General features: G+C 36.5%; 1 long non-coding RNA gene across 1 annotated transcript; it reads right to left on the bottom strand.

Annotated features, from left to right (window-relative positions):
* LOC120885608 (uncharacterized) lies at positions 1–1,570 on the bottom strand. The gene is made up of 4 exons (XR_013432540.1): positions 1,365–1,570; positions 947–1,025; positions 692–830; positions 1–57 (listed from the first exon to the last, which is right to left on the bottom strand). It is a non-coding gene; the product is annotated as an uncharacterized LOC120885608 (long non-coding RNA).
* Positions 1,571–15,936: the final 14,366 nt, after the last annotated feature.

Below are 15,936 nucleotides of genomic sequence, written 5' to 3'. Positions count from 1 at the left end.
ATCAAGAATCATGATTTCTATATTTTTATGTCTTTCTCCATCAGAAAAATGAAGAATCTGATTAAAAGTTAAAAGGAATAATATCATTTTAAAAAACATTTTTTTAATAAAATGTTTGGGATGAAACAATATAGTTGCGAACACAAAGAATTAGCTAACTTAATTTATTTAAATTGACAGTGTTTTATTTTAAAAGTAAAATTTATGAAGGAAAAGAAGAAGCTGAACATCTGATTAAGGGGAAAATGTTACTAAGAAACAAAGTAAAAAGTTTTTAAAACACAAAGTGTTTCAGTAAGTTAAAAACAGTGAAATAAAGGATAAAAATTTCAAGATAAGAAACACTTTGAGAAGGTCATCTAATGATATGAGTTCCTTAACACAAGATCTGTATTCTCCAATATCAATTGTTACAATAGAAAAATTAATCTTCACAGAATAATTGTTACCATAAGACTAAATTTATATTACTTACTAAAATACTAAAATTATTTTGCCACATGAAAATCTGTTCTAATTTACTGTGAATTGGGTTATATAATAGTGTACTAATTTATGTAAGACATAAGTCACTATAATTCTCAGGGAACAGTAATTTTAAAATAAAGTTGGCTCCAATGTACTCTTTCTTGTTCTTTGTTCAATGCATGTTCATTTCTATGTTTCATCTGGGATAGATGTTAAGACCTACCACTGGGGTGAAGATGTAATCCAGCCCCAGTTGTGCTTCCAAATTCTGGGTGTACACAAACAAGGACACATGGCCAAGAGCCCCTTCACTCCCGTGAGCTACCAATATTACACTTTCAAGGGTTTCATTTACTTCAAATCTGTAAGAACAGAAAGAGAAAGTAAAGAAAGTATTTTTTTCCTATTTTGAACTTCTATTTGGTAGATGGTAAAAGATCTGAAGCTTAGAGAAGGGCTCACAGAGCCTTGGGATTACCTGCTGTGCTGCCATTGGATCATCCCTCAGGCAGCATTGTTGGCATCAATAATGATTTGTGCAGTCAAGCCTTCTGAATCTGAAAAATATGCAGATGTATTTAAATGAATACAAATTTATTACTATAAATTTTGTATAAAGTTTTATTATTAAACTTTAAAATTTTATTATGCTTGATCTAGAATTTAAAGATAGTCCCTATGAGAATATATAATTCCTAATATGAATATTGCTGATATTACTCAAAAGATTTTAAGACTACAAAGGCACCAATGCTAATAACATCTGAAAAAGACCACTTTGCTAACAAGAGCCACTGACTTATAAAACTTAAATCAACCAAGAACAGCATGAAATAATGAGCAACTAAGGTTATGGAGCTTTTCCTTTTATTTTAATAAAATTTAAAACTTGGCACCTCTGTTCTGTAATAGAACTGTTTCAGATGGGAAGGAGTAGAGAGGCAGAAAAAAGAGGTTAAAAGAAATGAGAAGAGAAGGGCAGGCCAGGAGTGGCACAGAGACAGAGACAGGTCTGGTAAAGAGACACAAGGACAGGGATACACAAACCAGAAAGCAAGAAAGATGAGGTTTCTATTAAGGAGAAGGAGAAGGAGAAGAAGAAGAAGACTTTGTAGAATGAAAAAAGAGACTAAGATTGAAGTGAATTTCTCTTATCATTTTTATTTTGTACTCTGTCCATCAAGCTTAATATGTTACCAATACCTGCTATTCAGTCTTGAAATATTAACTAACCCTGTTACTTATGTTTGTTGTTGTTTTTTTTTTTAATATTTGCTCTTTTCCTTAGTCTAGGTTGCCTGTGACAGCTGCACAGGTAGAGAAAAGAGTAGGGGTTTATGCATTTCTCTCTAGATTGAAGAGAGCAATACTGAGAGAATATAAAACCAAGAGAGAATATAAAACTAGGATTTGTGCCCATCAGAGTATCCCAGCCCTGCCATTTCATAGCTGTGTAATTTTGGTCATATTATTTAATTTCTCTAGCCTCAGCCCCCTCATCTATAAAATGAGAAGATGTAAGTAACAGCAGTTTGTCACTGAAAACATATGAAATAGGAGCATCATAATACATTGAACATCACTCACCTACTCAACCCACCTCTAATATGAATATCACAGAAACAGGAAGTATTTTATTAGTTTTCTTAGTATGAAAAATGTTTATCATGTAATCAGACTCTATGGAACAACCAAGTCATTGCACTTTTCTATTTTTTTGCAAAAGATCTGAAATTTGTCAAACAATAATATGTAGGAAACTAATTACTTCCTTTCAGTGTTCTCAAACTTGTCACAATGAGTCTCTGATGTGAATAAGGAATGCTGTTCCTCAAGCCACTGGGCTTGCCCAGGCTTCTTCTTCACCAGGTTAATGTCCCCTGGGTGCAATATTGTTTCTACCCTCATGATGGGGCCATGGAGCTGGGCACCCTCTATGCTACTCACCCCCACCCCCTAGTGGGCCATCACACACACACACACAGGCTTCAGACAAAATTCCTTAGTATTCAAACTGCAAACAGGAGTTTTTGCTCCAACATGGGAAGTCATCTTTTTAAAGGAATCTACATAAATCTATACCAAAGTTCAAATTTTACCTTTCAGTCTGTAATGAATTAACTGAGTCTTTTCTAAAGCATGAAAAGTAAAAGATCAAAGGTCAAAAAAGAATCAGAGATCTCAACAAACAAAAGATCTCTTACCAAAAAAAAAAAAAAAATAAAATCACCTGAAAGTTGGAGAACTAATGAAAGTAGCTAATTAAAATGTTTAAAGAACATGAAAATAAAATGCCTTCCCAAGAACGAATTCTATTTTGAGGATTACAAATTTGCTTATAAAATAGTAGTAAAATGTAAAGACCACCACATAATAATTCTTAATGTGTTTATACTATCCAACGCCCAAAACCACAATAATGCTGCTCTCTAAAATAAATGTAAAAAGCTCACATAGTTGAAATGAACAAACACACTTCTGATTAAAAATGAAGTTACTTTACTTCACTGGAAATAAGTAAAATGAAACAAGCAAACAAAAGAGCCATCATACCTAGTCTTGGAGGAAAAGAGGTTAAAGGGCCCATGATAAGTTCCACATAGGTTAAATTCACCAGGAAATATTCTTCTAGTTCAGGTGTATCATCCTACAAAAATTACATCCATTAAATTCCTTTAATTATGCTTTCAAAAGAATTACAAATCAAAAGCTATTTTTAAGTTGTCTTACAAATATATATGCATCAAAGTATACAGAAAGTATCAAAATGAAATTGCAGCAGAAAATATCTAAATTGGAAAAAAAATAAAAGTATTAAACTTATACCTAGCTGTACAGGTTGAACAGTATGAAACCACTTAATAATACATTTTCATCCTAGACCTACATAATACACAAACCAATTATATAAATATATAAACCTGGTTATTTTAAATGTAACATGAACAAGGCATTTTAAATTCCATAATATCCAATGTTTAGAATGAGGGATAGAATGATATCATTATAATACACACACACACACACACACACACACACACACACACACATTACATATATGCTTTGCAATGAAAGAGATCTTCAAAATTCTATAATTTTAGGTAAGTTGCTTAAATATTAAGGCTCCAATTCAATCATATTTATAATGGAAGAAATAATAGCTACTTTGGGATGAGATTGTAATAATAATTTAAAATAATGTTTGTGGAGTACATAATCTACAGACAATACTTTTTAAGTGATAGTTATTATTATTAATCATTAGACCACATAATACCAATGAAAAACAAGGCTGGTGCCCAAAAAGTAAAGATAAGCAAAATCCATGTCAGGAGGAACCAGCCAACCACTAACAGTTACACACTGTCTAAATATTGCTTTTGTTTATCAAACCTGCAGTGTTTTAATCTAGTGCTACTCAAAGAGCAGAAAATGTTGTAAAGAGCTAGAGAGAAAGAAAAGTGAAACTGAAAACCCAGGTTTAAAAATTTAGGCTATAGGGGGAAGAAAAGAATGGCTATATATTTTCTGTTTTTAAAACTAACATAACTAAGGAATAATCCACTTACTTAAATTCAGTTACATTAACAGATGAGACATTTGAAAGATGACTTGCCTGTGATTTTTGTCAAATCCTGTGTTACCTGTTACATACTGATATAATATTACCTTTTATTTTATAGATTTGGAATTCTCATAATGCTACCTTAGCTCATAGTGCCACAGAAATCAATAAAAGCTACTCACTTCATATGGCTTATCCTACTTTTAAATTAATAAAAATAAAAGACCCTGAGAGAATAGAAGCTATTAAAAATGGAATCCCCAAAATACATAGTAAATTGAAAAATATTTTTTCAAATGAAATATTCATACTCCACTACATACCATCCCCTAACCTCACTATAATACTACTTTTATAAACCTCTTGGAAATGTAGTTTAGTAGCTGAAACACTAAGCCCTAAATCAACATGGGAGTTCACAATATGAAAAATTAATTAAAGTACAATTTCAGCCACCAATGATTACTTTAAGCTTGACCATAATCACATTTTATGGTATCAGTCTCTAGTGAGGTTCCTGCTGTCTCTAATTTAACAGGTTCTACCCACAAAGACTGTGACCTACATGAATATGCTGGTCCAATAAATTGTTTGTAGTAATCAAAATGCTCCTTTGGAGCCTCTTAGGCCAGTTTCTTCCTATAGGGAACTGCCCTGAAGAAATTCTCTTTTTCACAAGATGTTTTTATAAGCAAAAGCACAAAAGCAGGATAGCCCCTCTAAACAGGAGGAGAAACTTCTGTGTGATTTGAAAAAAAAAATTCATGAAAAATAATAAGCCGATTTAAAGGAACCAGAAGAGGGAATGAAACAGAAATGAATTCAAGAGTTTCTGGAGATTATAGTTGTAAACTATACCAACTTTATATTAAAGGCAGAGTAATGTTTTAATATAGAGAGAATTAAAAATTATCACATTATCTTAGCTTTCATGAAATTCATTACTTAAAAAGGGCTTGCATGCTTTGCTTGCTGACTTGTACTTCTACTGTTTGGTAGAAATCTCTTCCTGGAATATTAATATGTTTTAGGATATTCTCTCAGGTTCTACTTTGGGGTTACTTCAGGTTTATTATAATAACAGGAAAATAACAAGAGAGTTTTACCTCAAGTATAGTGATGTTGATGGCTGCTGCTACTTCCCCTTCTTCTAAAATCAGAAAGCCAATTACTGGGACAAAATCAACTTCTGCTTCTGCAAGATTTCCCTCAGTTTGATTCTTCAGACTCAACATTCCAGGAACGGTGGTATAGGTAACATTGATAGCTCCTAATTGAATTGGTTCAAAAAGGTTTTGTAGTTATTTAAACTTCTAAATAAGTCTCACTGTGTCGTCAGCTTTTCCTTTAGCGACTGCAGTAACTTCTACTGTTGACCTCAATTCCTTGGCCTTTCCTATTTCCACAGTCTTTACCATGTGAGGATCAGCGATGGCTCTTTCTGGGTAAGGCATACAAACCCCACCTGGGGACTCTGAGTTTGTGTAATAAAATTGATGATGTGCTAGTCATGAGCCTAGACCTAAGGTTTTCACTTGCTTTCTTGTGCTTCTACTTGTCCAGGAGAAGAATAAAAAACATGGAGAACAGCCAGCCCAGCCAAGCCCAGTGTTATCAGTGAACCCACATGCCACCTCCTACCACATGCTACTGAGATTTGTTATACATCATTTCTGTGCAAATAGATAATTCCCTTGGAATCTTTTTAAAACTAAAGAAGTTATAAAGTACTAAACCAAACTAATAAATATTATTTTTCCTTCGCTGATTTAGTTTAGTAATGGCTTTATCCACACAAGTAGAATACTTAGAAAGCCCTTGCCAGAAACCCCATTCATTCTAGAGCAATACAAACCTAGAGATCCAAATTCTCTGTTGATGAAAAGCTGAATTGTTATGTTAGCCTCCTGCAGTAAGACAAATCTTGATGAAAGAGCAAAATTTAAAACTCCATGTGGTTCATCACTGGCTTCCACCGTCAAGACAGCTGAGTATCCTTGAGGATCAAGCAGAGCAATTCCTGTTGGTGGAACTCCTAAAAATATCAGGGACCCCATTAGGAAACCTAACATAAATTTGGCATTAACATCTAAATATGTAAAACATATCCCCACTCTAAAGCATTTTAAAGTCACCAGAAAGGATTCTCCTTTGTCACATCTCTATAGAAATCTCCAGGTGACAAAGATCCTGCATTCCATCCACTCTTCCAGAGAGTAAATCATGAAGTTTTCACTTGGCATATATTATTGTCATTATTGATTGTATTTGTTATCTGATTTCAGAAATGAAGTAAAATCTAAGAAAAGTACCTAGATGTCTACTCAAGAATGACTAAATTTGAATTGTTATACACTATACTTGGTCTAAAATCCAAATGAGTTTGTTGACATAAAATTAATTTCAAAATTGTCTACCCTTGAAATGTATTTCATTCCATAAATAACTATTTAGCAAAACATTTTAGAGCTTTTTTCACTTGTCCACAAAGTATTCCCAATCCTGTGGTAGTGTTTTTTGGATCTAACATTTCTATGGAACAAACAATATATAAAGTAACATTTTTAAAATTGATATTTAATTGTTAAAAATACAGAAAGCAATACCGTTTCTTTTTTGAAAAGAAAAAGTTCAAAACTGAATTCTGAACTACCTTGTGTCCTGACATCATACAGAATGACTTGATACACTCTTTTTCCTCAGGAATGTTGTCATCCAACAAATGCACCAATATTGTTTGATTCATTGTCCCCTATGTCAAAAAGAAAGAAATCCATCTATGTTTTGTTACTGAACATAAACGATCTCCTCATTGTATTAACCTTATAAATCATGCATCCAAACATATTTTCATTTAAACAAACATGTCTGTGAATTAATGAAATTAATTAAATAATAAATATTGACATGAGAAACAAGGCTTAAAGCAGAAAGGAGCTAAGTGTGGAAGATTCTGAAAGCTGAGTTAATTAATGTAAATATTATCTCATGAGCTTTATTAAAACCTTCACACAAAGCAGTAAGTTGGGGAGATTTTTACAACAGTGGTTAATAGGAAAAAAAATGAAGAATGGGAAAGAAGATACCAATGTTGTAGAGATGTCAGTTACACAAAGTTCACTGTAGTGCACAGGCAGAGGTAGTAACTATTTGACTTAATACTCAGAAAGTGAAAATGAAAAGAAAAAGAATGCATACATCATCAAAGAAGAATTTATACCAATATGTGTGAAAAGAGAGAATGATGATAACTACAATACAGTGATGTTGATTTCTATCCCATTTTCCTTAACACTGTTTTTTCCTAGAAATTTATGGTGAAACTTTTCTTTGTGTTATTACCTCAGGAAAGAAGAGTTGTCCAGTAAAGTTAGCAATATTGAATTCTATATTTGTCCAATAATTTTTCAGTTAACAGTAACATTTCCTCTACCAGGAGGTGTTCTTATCACATGGAATTGCAACATTTCTCCTGCAAGTGAAATGTCCTCATTGATAAGTACTTAATGGAAAATGAGCATTTACATTTGAACTCAACAAAACCCAAATCTCAAGCATGCAGCTACTGCAGCAACTTTTCCAAGAACATTACAAAGCTGATCTGTTTTATATTCTCTAGAAGCCTTATTCATGCTTATTGCTCATTAACACAGAAATTCCACTTCTTAATAATTTCATTCAGGAAATTCAGTATATAAAATTTATAAGAGCACATGCTAAAATGGGAAACACAAACTAGTATACACTCCAAAACATGCACCAGAACATGAATGTTCTGCAAGTCAAAGAAAATAATAAAGTCCTCATGATCAAAACTATAACATGAGCAAATTCTTTCTTCACTTTTCAAAAGGAAACAAATTCCTTACACCGATATGCAATGTGATTTTACACAATGCATGCATAAAAATGCTTGCAAATACCTGAAAATCACATTTCTTTAGATTGTAACTTACATATACCATCAATGATTTTGTTTTATAGAAAGAAATACAAAGGAAAGGTGTCAAATCTATATATCAATGTCTGTAACTTCATCAAAGTCACAGTCATTTGGCCTAGATAACAAGTATTTTAGATACTTCTCATTCTTGGTTTTTATCTCTATGTATCATTTTATCAAATTGGAGAAAACCATAAGAATTTCTTTTTCATATTGCTAGAAGTGGGAAGAAAATTGCTAAGAAAAATAAGCTGATGACTATGTGACTTGCTGAAAAAATACTCAATTCTCTCGTTTTATATGATGATGAATACATGTGAATGTATTCTAATGAAAAATAAAGAATACTGTTATAGAAAGATAAACAGAACAATGCTTAAAAGGTTTAAAAGAACACATCCTTATTCAAATTTTATAACACAGACATATAATTGAAATCCACAACTATGCATTTAAAACGTCACTTTTACTCAGTTATCCAAATAGCTTTAGCAAGAACTCCAACATTTTTAAAACAAGGGAGTAAAGACAAAACAATAAAATGTAATATTTTATCAAACTACTACAGTTTATATTTCTAAAGATAATAAAATGAATACATATTTCTAATAGAAATTTCTTAAATAAAATCATTGATTTATTAATTTAGAAAATATTATATTAATTGCTAAAAACAAAATAATTTTTCATACTAAATTTTAACACATAAATTTAATGTAATTAATCATTTTTGGAGAGTAGAGAATACATATAAAAAAAGATAAATGCATTAAAAAAATGTTTCATTTTTATTTCATTTTAACTATTTCAATACAAACATTAGTATTCTAAGTATTGGCTTTTCCTTTTCTTTTCTTTTTTTTTCTTAGCACATAAATACTGCAAGTGAAGAATCAAATTCTCTAAAATATTAGTATAACAGAAAAAATGTACAATCAGCCATAATTGCCAGCATACTATTTAATTTTTTTATTTGTATAACTCATTTGAATAAAAGATAGACAGTACTATCAAACTCTGGAGTTTCTCTATTGTACAAATTTCTTATAGAGCAACTTAGTGTTGAAAAATAAGTTTGTTACTGAAAAGTATAGGAAAATCCTTGAAGTTAAGATGTTTCACCTGCAATGTTGTCTGCTTACACAAATAAAAAGGTCCTAAAGTCATAGTTTTCAAATATTTATGAATCGAAAGTCTGATAATAGTTCAAAAATAAAATTATGATAGTTTGATTAAATGCAAAAAAGGCAAAAAAAAAACCCACGAATAGCAAGAAAATAAAATGTGGGTCAATAAAGATCCATGTTGAAGGGGGACTTAAAATAATAAAAAAATTATGGCTGAAATTTGTATATGAAGATTTGGGAATCAATATTCCATTCTGAGGTTAAAATAAAAGTGAAATGTTGAAGAGAAGAAAAAAAAGTATTCCCACAAACTTACTATGTGGAAAATATGCAGTATAACACTACTTTAAAAATTTCACTTCTGAAAATTTAACAAGTTGCCATAAAAATAACTTTCAAGAAATCATTGCAAGAAACAAAATTCAAAGTATGGGTACAATGGGGCACACACACATACACACACATCCAGATAAGTGAAAAGTAAACAAAGTATTTCTTAAACACATAATCTTATAAACCTATTGCTAATTTATCATGCCAAAAGTAAGAATAGTGTGCAAATTTTTCTAAACCATAAAATGTTGAAATTGATTCTTCTTCCTAACACAGACACCTAGAAGCTAGGCCTATTTAAAATGCATCTGAGAAAAAAGCAGTGGATATACCACAGGGTCACCTTCTACCAAAACACAGAGTTGACCAACAAAGTTAAGTGAAAACAGGAAGACTCAGAAACAAGTGCTTAGTCTTCAAAATCTAAGATGAAAGACAGTAGGAAAATTCTTGAGAGTGTATGTTCAAGTTATCCCATAAGAAACATTTTCCTAAGTGGTATACTGCCTTCTGGTTTTTCCCAAAAATGAAAGTTGGAGGAACACCCTCAACTATCAAAGTCTGACCACATTACTTGAAAGCCATGTTGATATAAAATTCACGAAGTCCACCCAAAGTGGACAACACATTTCAAGCTTCAGGCAAAAGATCTATCAAATAGTGTCTAGACCTTGCCTAATACAGATAAAGAAAATAAAACAAAAATGTTTTATTCACTTATTCCTCAAACCAAGATTCTTTTTATAAAGATAAATGGCAACTAAGAGGTACATAAAATAATAGAAAACAAAATACAGAAAAATAGCTTAGTCAATAAATGATACATGATATATATGGATCACCCAAATTTATTGACTCTACAATGAAAAAAATGTGAAATATTAAAGGAATATGAATAATTTGAATCATAGACTGCCAATGTGAACACTTTGAAAAAAATTTCTAATATAGCATGCCAATATTGGTATTTTTGAAAATAATTACATTTCTTATTCAAATCTTTATGTAAAAAGCTTCATGCTGTCTCTAATAAAAGAAAAAAATTTAAATCTATTGAACATGACATGATGATTATGATGCTGCTGAGTTGGGTGAGTGAAAACTCTAACACAGGCTTATAAAAAGTACATTTATGCATGATTTGCAATCACAGTAAAGTCCATTGTCCCATATTTCTAAATTCTGTCCATTACATTTGGAAAAAGTAATATTTACCACTGGTCATCTCTCTAAATGCTTTAGGACAAAACATAGAAATAGGATTCCTCAGAATTTAATACATAGCAATTCCTTTCTGTAAATCACAAATGGAATTCTAGAGCCCAAAGTCCAGTATCATCCACATTTTAAATCTAATCACACAGATGAAGTTCCAACACTAGCCAGAAGCAATGTTAACATTGTTGAGAGCCCACAGAACACGATTTTTTACTCTATTTTTTAGCAGTTAACCTTGAAGAATCACCATAAGGTTTTTATTAGTTCACTTTAGTAAACTCATCTTAATACATATTTCTCTATGAAGTTTTTGTAGTAGTATTATAAAGAATACATACATAAAATACTGAATTCTTGAGGTTCATTATGATTTTGAAAAAATAAAATTAATTTAGGCTGTCAGAAATGGCTTAGGAATAAAGGGGGGGAGTAAAAAAATAAAAATTACCCTTCACTTTTATTTGAAAGATGTAAAATAGCTATGGAGTGCTCATGCAAGCAATAAAAACAATTCAGTGTTTTCTTTCCCATACAAAACACATAATCATAGACTGGTATGCTGATGCAAATTTTTAACCAATAACCCACTTGAACCATGTATTTTAATTACAAATCCATTTTTCTCTTTGTGTCTCCTGCAGTACCCAGCTTTCGATAAATGAAGATACCAGAATACGGTTTTCAGGTGAAGTTCATCCAAATCAAAGAGAATACAGGTGCTGGTGTCTGAAATTTCTCCAAGATCTTTGGTGCCCAGAAGGAGAGCCTTGGTTTCTTTAGAAACTATGCATTACTATCATCACCACTAGACACTCACAGGATGCATGTGCACAATACTAGGTATCTTACAGTTAAAAACTCCTTATGTTAATGCTGGACATTAATATTTTTTGTATTTTTTAAAAATAAAATTCCAGAGCTGGGGTTGTGGCTCAGTGGTAGAGCACTTGCCTCATATGTGTGAAGCACTGAGTTCAACTCTCAGCACCACATATAAATAAGTGAATAAAATAAAGGTCCATCAACAACTAAAAAAATATTTTCTTAAAAAAATGAAAAATTCCATCATATCACAGCAAAGCACATGTCTAGTCTAGCTCTAAATTCCTTCTTTCATCTAACCTTCCCTGGCCTTAGCTTTATTTGTAGCCTCCATACCATCAACACTTAAATTCCGTATTTATACAGTATTCCCTGCCCAAGTTTCTTCAACAAAGCAAAAGCAAATTCAATATACTCCTCTTTAATTTATTTTCTCCAATGTTTCTCCTTTCCTTGTTCTCATGGCCAAAGAGCAGTGCTTCTCAAAATTTTATACTATAAAAAGGCTGGGGTTGTAGCTCAGTGGCAGAGCGCTTGTCTAGCATGTGTGAGGCACTAGGTTCCATCTCCAGCACCACATAAAAATAAATAAATAAACAAAATAAAGGTATTTTTAAAAACAGAACACATGGAATACAAGCCCATAGATAATGCTTCTGGATGTCAAAGCAAAGTGAAACTGGTGTAAAAGTTTATCTCAACATAGACCATTAGCACTCTGTGAATGCGAATAGGCCTGAGGACATGAGGACAGTGCTTTTTTTTTTTTTTTAGTTGTAGATGGACATAATCCCTTTATTTTATTTATTTATTTTTATATAGTGCTGAGGATCGAACCCAGTACCTCACACATGTTAGGCAATCATTCTACCACTGAGCCACAACCCCAGTCCGAGGACCCTGCTTTGAGGGCACTCCCCCAAAGGCCACTACATCCTTTAGTTTATCCTTAGATATCATCTTTCTATCCCAAATTTTTCTTTATGCTCAAGTGCCTAGCGATTTCTGCAGGCTCATCTCCTACCAGGTAAGATCCTATCCCCCAATTTATAGCTTTGCCTCTCTATATCCACAGCATCATGTGATCAAGTTTCTCAATTGATGAACGTTCTCTTTTACTTCTGACCTTTGTACATACTCTTAGCTCTGTGAGAGGACTTCAATGATCCACATACAGGATTTGATTAATTGCTTCCTTCCTTCCCTTTCTCCTCCTTCCTTTCTTCCTTCCTTCTTTCCTTCCTTCCTTTCCTCTTTCCTTCTTTGGTAATGGGAATTGAACTCAGGGATACTCTACCACTAAGCTACATCCCCAGTTTTTTGTATTTTGTATTTTAAGACAAGAGTCTCACTAAGTTGCTGAGGCTGGTCTCAAACTTGCAATCCTCCTGCCTCAGCCTCCTGAGTCACTGAGATTACATACATGAACCCTTGTGCCTGGCCCAATACTCCTCTTCTGGGTTCCCTCAGCCCCTGGGATTACACCCATCTCAACTTCTTGTCAACTGGTGAGTGATTTTCTGGTTACTTATTGGATGAGACTATAAACTGAAGTGGGTGCAGGGATTGTGACTTGCTCACTGTTGTCCCCCATCTCCTCAGGCAGTACCTGGTACCACCTGTTCATATATGTTGAAGGGACAAAGTAAGATGAGGAATATAAAAAATGATGTCCAGCTGATGGGTGGTGACATTATTCCTAGGGTTCAAGGATGAATTGAGTGGGGCTTTGGGGAGGGGAAAGAAGAGCTTTGCTTTAGAACCAGTTGAGCTGGAGGTGTCTGAGGGTCACCCTGGAGGACACGTGCAGGAGGCTGTCCACTCTGTGGGCCAGGAGCTCAAAAGGAGCAGTTTGGACTGGAATGGTCTGCCGAGAGGTGAGAGCTAAAACTGTGGGAATGGATTTGAAACCTGATGTTTTGGATTCCTAAGTCAACAGCCAGCCAGGAACCAATTTATTTTGAAACACTGGTGGCCAAGGACGTGACAGGAAGAGATGGAAGGAGGCAGTGGGAGGTGGCGCCCTCCCCCTGTGGGGTTCAGGGGGATCCCTCCTCTGGAACTGCCCCAGCTGTCACACATCTCTGCAGGGAGAGAGGGCCCGGCTGGGGAGTTGGCTTGGGAAGGAAGGCTGGACAGATTAGAGGTCCTGCTGGCCTCTCTCTGTAGTCCCCACCCCTCCAGGTGCTCCCATTTCTCCCTGGGGCCTTCCCCTGGCTGGAGCCCATGGAACCTGGTTGGTGGTGTGTTCCCCCATCTCCACGGGCTCCTAACACCCCCTTTCCCTCCTGCCTCTCCCCTGCCCTAGGCCAGCCTCAGTAACGCAATGCACCTTCTCTTTCCTCAGGCGGGCCAGGAACCGTGCCAAGCTTTGTGCTTCCTGGTTTGGGGATGAATCTGGCTTCCCTCCCCAGATTCCCTGCCCTTACCCCAGAGTCACGCCATACGCTGAGCAACAGAGGAACTGAGGGCCATGAAGACCCTTGAGCCGGAGAGCCATGGAGGCAGGCCCAGTCCCTGACTATGCCAGCCAGGTGGGATTCCAGTGAGAGGGGCAAGGAGCAGCGTCAGAGCTAGAGGTACTGCGGACAAACTGTCAGGACTGGGGACTGCTCAGAAGCCTGGCAGGCTAACATCAGCACAACATGACCATGCCTCACAAACCAAGGAGTCCATAAGTATGGATTATGTTGCAAGGTCAAGCTCATTTTGCAGCAGGCCAAGTCTTCTCCTGTGCAGACTCTGAGTTCTCCACTACAAAGGAAGAAAATATTTGAGATCGATGGGCCTAACATCAAGTCCTGGTGTCACCTCTTCCTTGCTGGACAACTTGGAGCAAGGAAGTCACTTTGCTAGTGGAAACCTCAGTTTGCTCATCTGTACAATGGGGACAAGAATAAGCACATTGGGAGTGCTTTGGGAACAGTCAGGGGCTGTCATATGAGGGGTGTTGTATTTATCTACATAGCTTGGGTGGAGAAGAAACAGGTGGCTTTTTGCTTCTCTGTCATCTGAGGGCCCATTCCCCAGTTTCTTCCACTTGATACAGTGGGATTTCTTGAAGCCTTGGCCCATGGAGGGTCAGGACTCAGAACGCTGGGTTCCTGTGTGGCTGGAGGACTTTCTGCAAGCAGCTGGACTCTTTGGTGCCCCAGAGAGGTGTACAAGGAGGGGCAGAGAAAGGGCAATCTTGCTCCTCCACTTCCCTTCCAAACTGCTCTCCCTCCTTGTGGCTGACATGATCAAAGCAGAGGTTCACACAAAGGTGAGGCCCAAAGGCCCAGCAAGGCCCTTCCCACATGTGGCATGGGGAGGGGGTTGCAGAACAAATGTGACCACGAGGAGGGCTGGTGCGTGTGTGATGGAGAACAGGGCTGGGTGGGAAGGTGCTGGAGTGAGTTCCTTGGTTGCTGAGGGTTTGCTCTTTTCTCTCAGTTGCTGGGAGGCCTTGGTCTTCACCCCCTCCCCTGTGCTCCCTGCAGAGCTGTGCCCGTGGCCCCCACTCAGGCCCAGTAGGAAAGAAGAGCAGGCCACCTACCTGGGTGGCCACAGAGTGCATTAGCAGGCCACCCACCTGAGCAGCTGGCAACACTCTGCCTCCCGAGTGCCCCCTTGCCTTTCGGTGGGATGTGCACCCACGGGGCCCCTCAATTCCTGGGCCGACAATTGGAGAAGTCTTCTGCTGCCCCTGATGGCCCAAGTGTCTGAGGTGTCCCATGCCTGGGTTTTGCCCGCCCCTTGCGTGCATAAAAAGCGGCCTGTGCTATGGAGCAGGGGTGTTGTCCTCCTGGACCAGGACAGGGACTCCTGTGTGGCAGGAGGGCTGTGCCCTGGCCTGGGCTGGCTGGAGAAGAAGGGCTCAGCTCTGCAGCTCTAAGGCCTCCTGCAACGTAAGATGGGAACAGAAACAGTCGCTTTGTTTTAGAGAAGAGGAATAAAGATGCTGTCTCTCCTGGGTTCACTCCAGTATCCCAGGAGCTTGTCTGCCAACTCAACCAGTAAGTGTGCCTTCCAAACAATGCCCAGGCCAGCCCACCCTATGCCCCACTTCCCATCCTTGGTGGAGATCTTGGGGGAGATGCCTCTGACCATTGTTTCCAGAGACGGCTCACTCGGGTCAGGCCTAGGACAGGCTAGGGTCCTCATCCCCCACACCCTATAGGGAGGCACATGCTGTCCCAGAGAAACAGTCCTTCCAGCCTTTGTTCTTGGCAGGGCAGGAAGCCACAAGGACACCAGGGCTGGGTGAAAGGCAAGCATTGGGTCTAGTTACCCTTTTGATTTCCCTTGGGAAGGGTTTTGAATGAGAGGAGACTGAGGTAAGGAGCAGATACTTGGCTCAGGATTATGGCAGAGTTAGAATGGCACCATAACATAGAAGGGACCCTAGAGTTTATTTAGTTACCCTCTTGAATTTTAGGGAATGGGTTTGTCTTGATCAGGGTTGTGTCCTAAAAAAT

Source organism: Ictidomys tridecemlineatus, unplaced genomic scaffold, assembly GCF_052094955.1.
Source record: "Ictidomys tridecemlineatus isolate mIctTri1 unplaced genomic scaffold, mIctTri1.hap1 Scaffold_132, whole genome shotgun sequence".
NCBI lineage: Eukaryota > Metazoa > Chordata > Mammalia > Rodentia > Sciuridae > Ictidomys > Ictidomys tridecemlineatus.
Note: the sequence above shows the minus strand (reverse complement) of the source record. Positions and strands in the feature narration are given on the sequence as shown.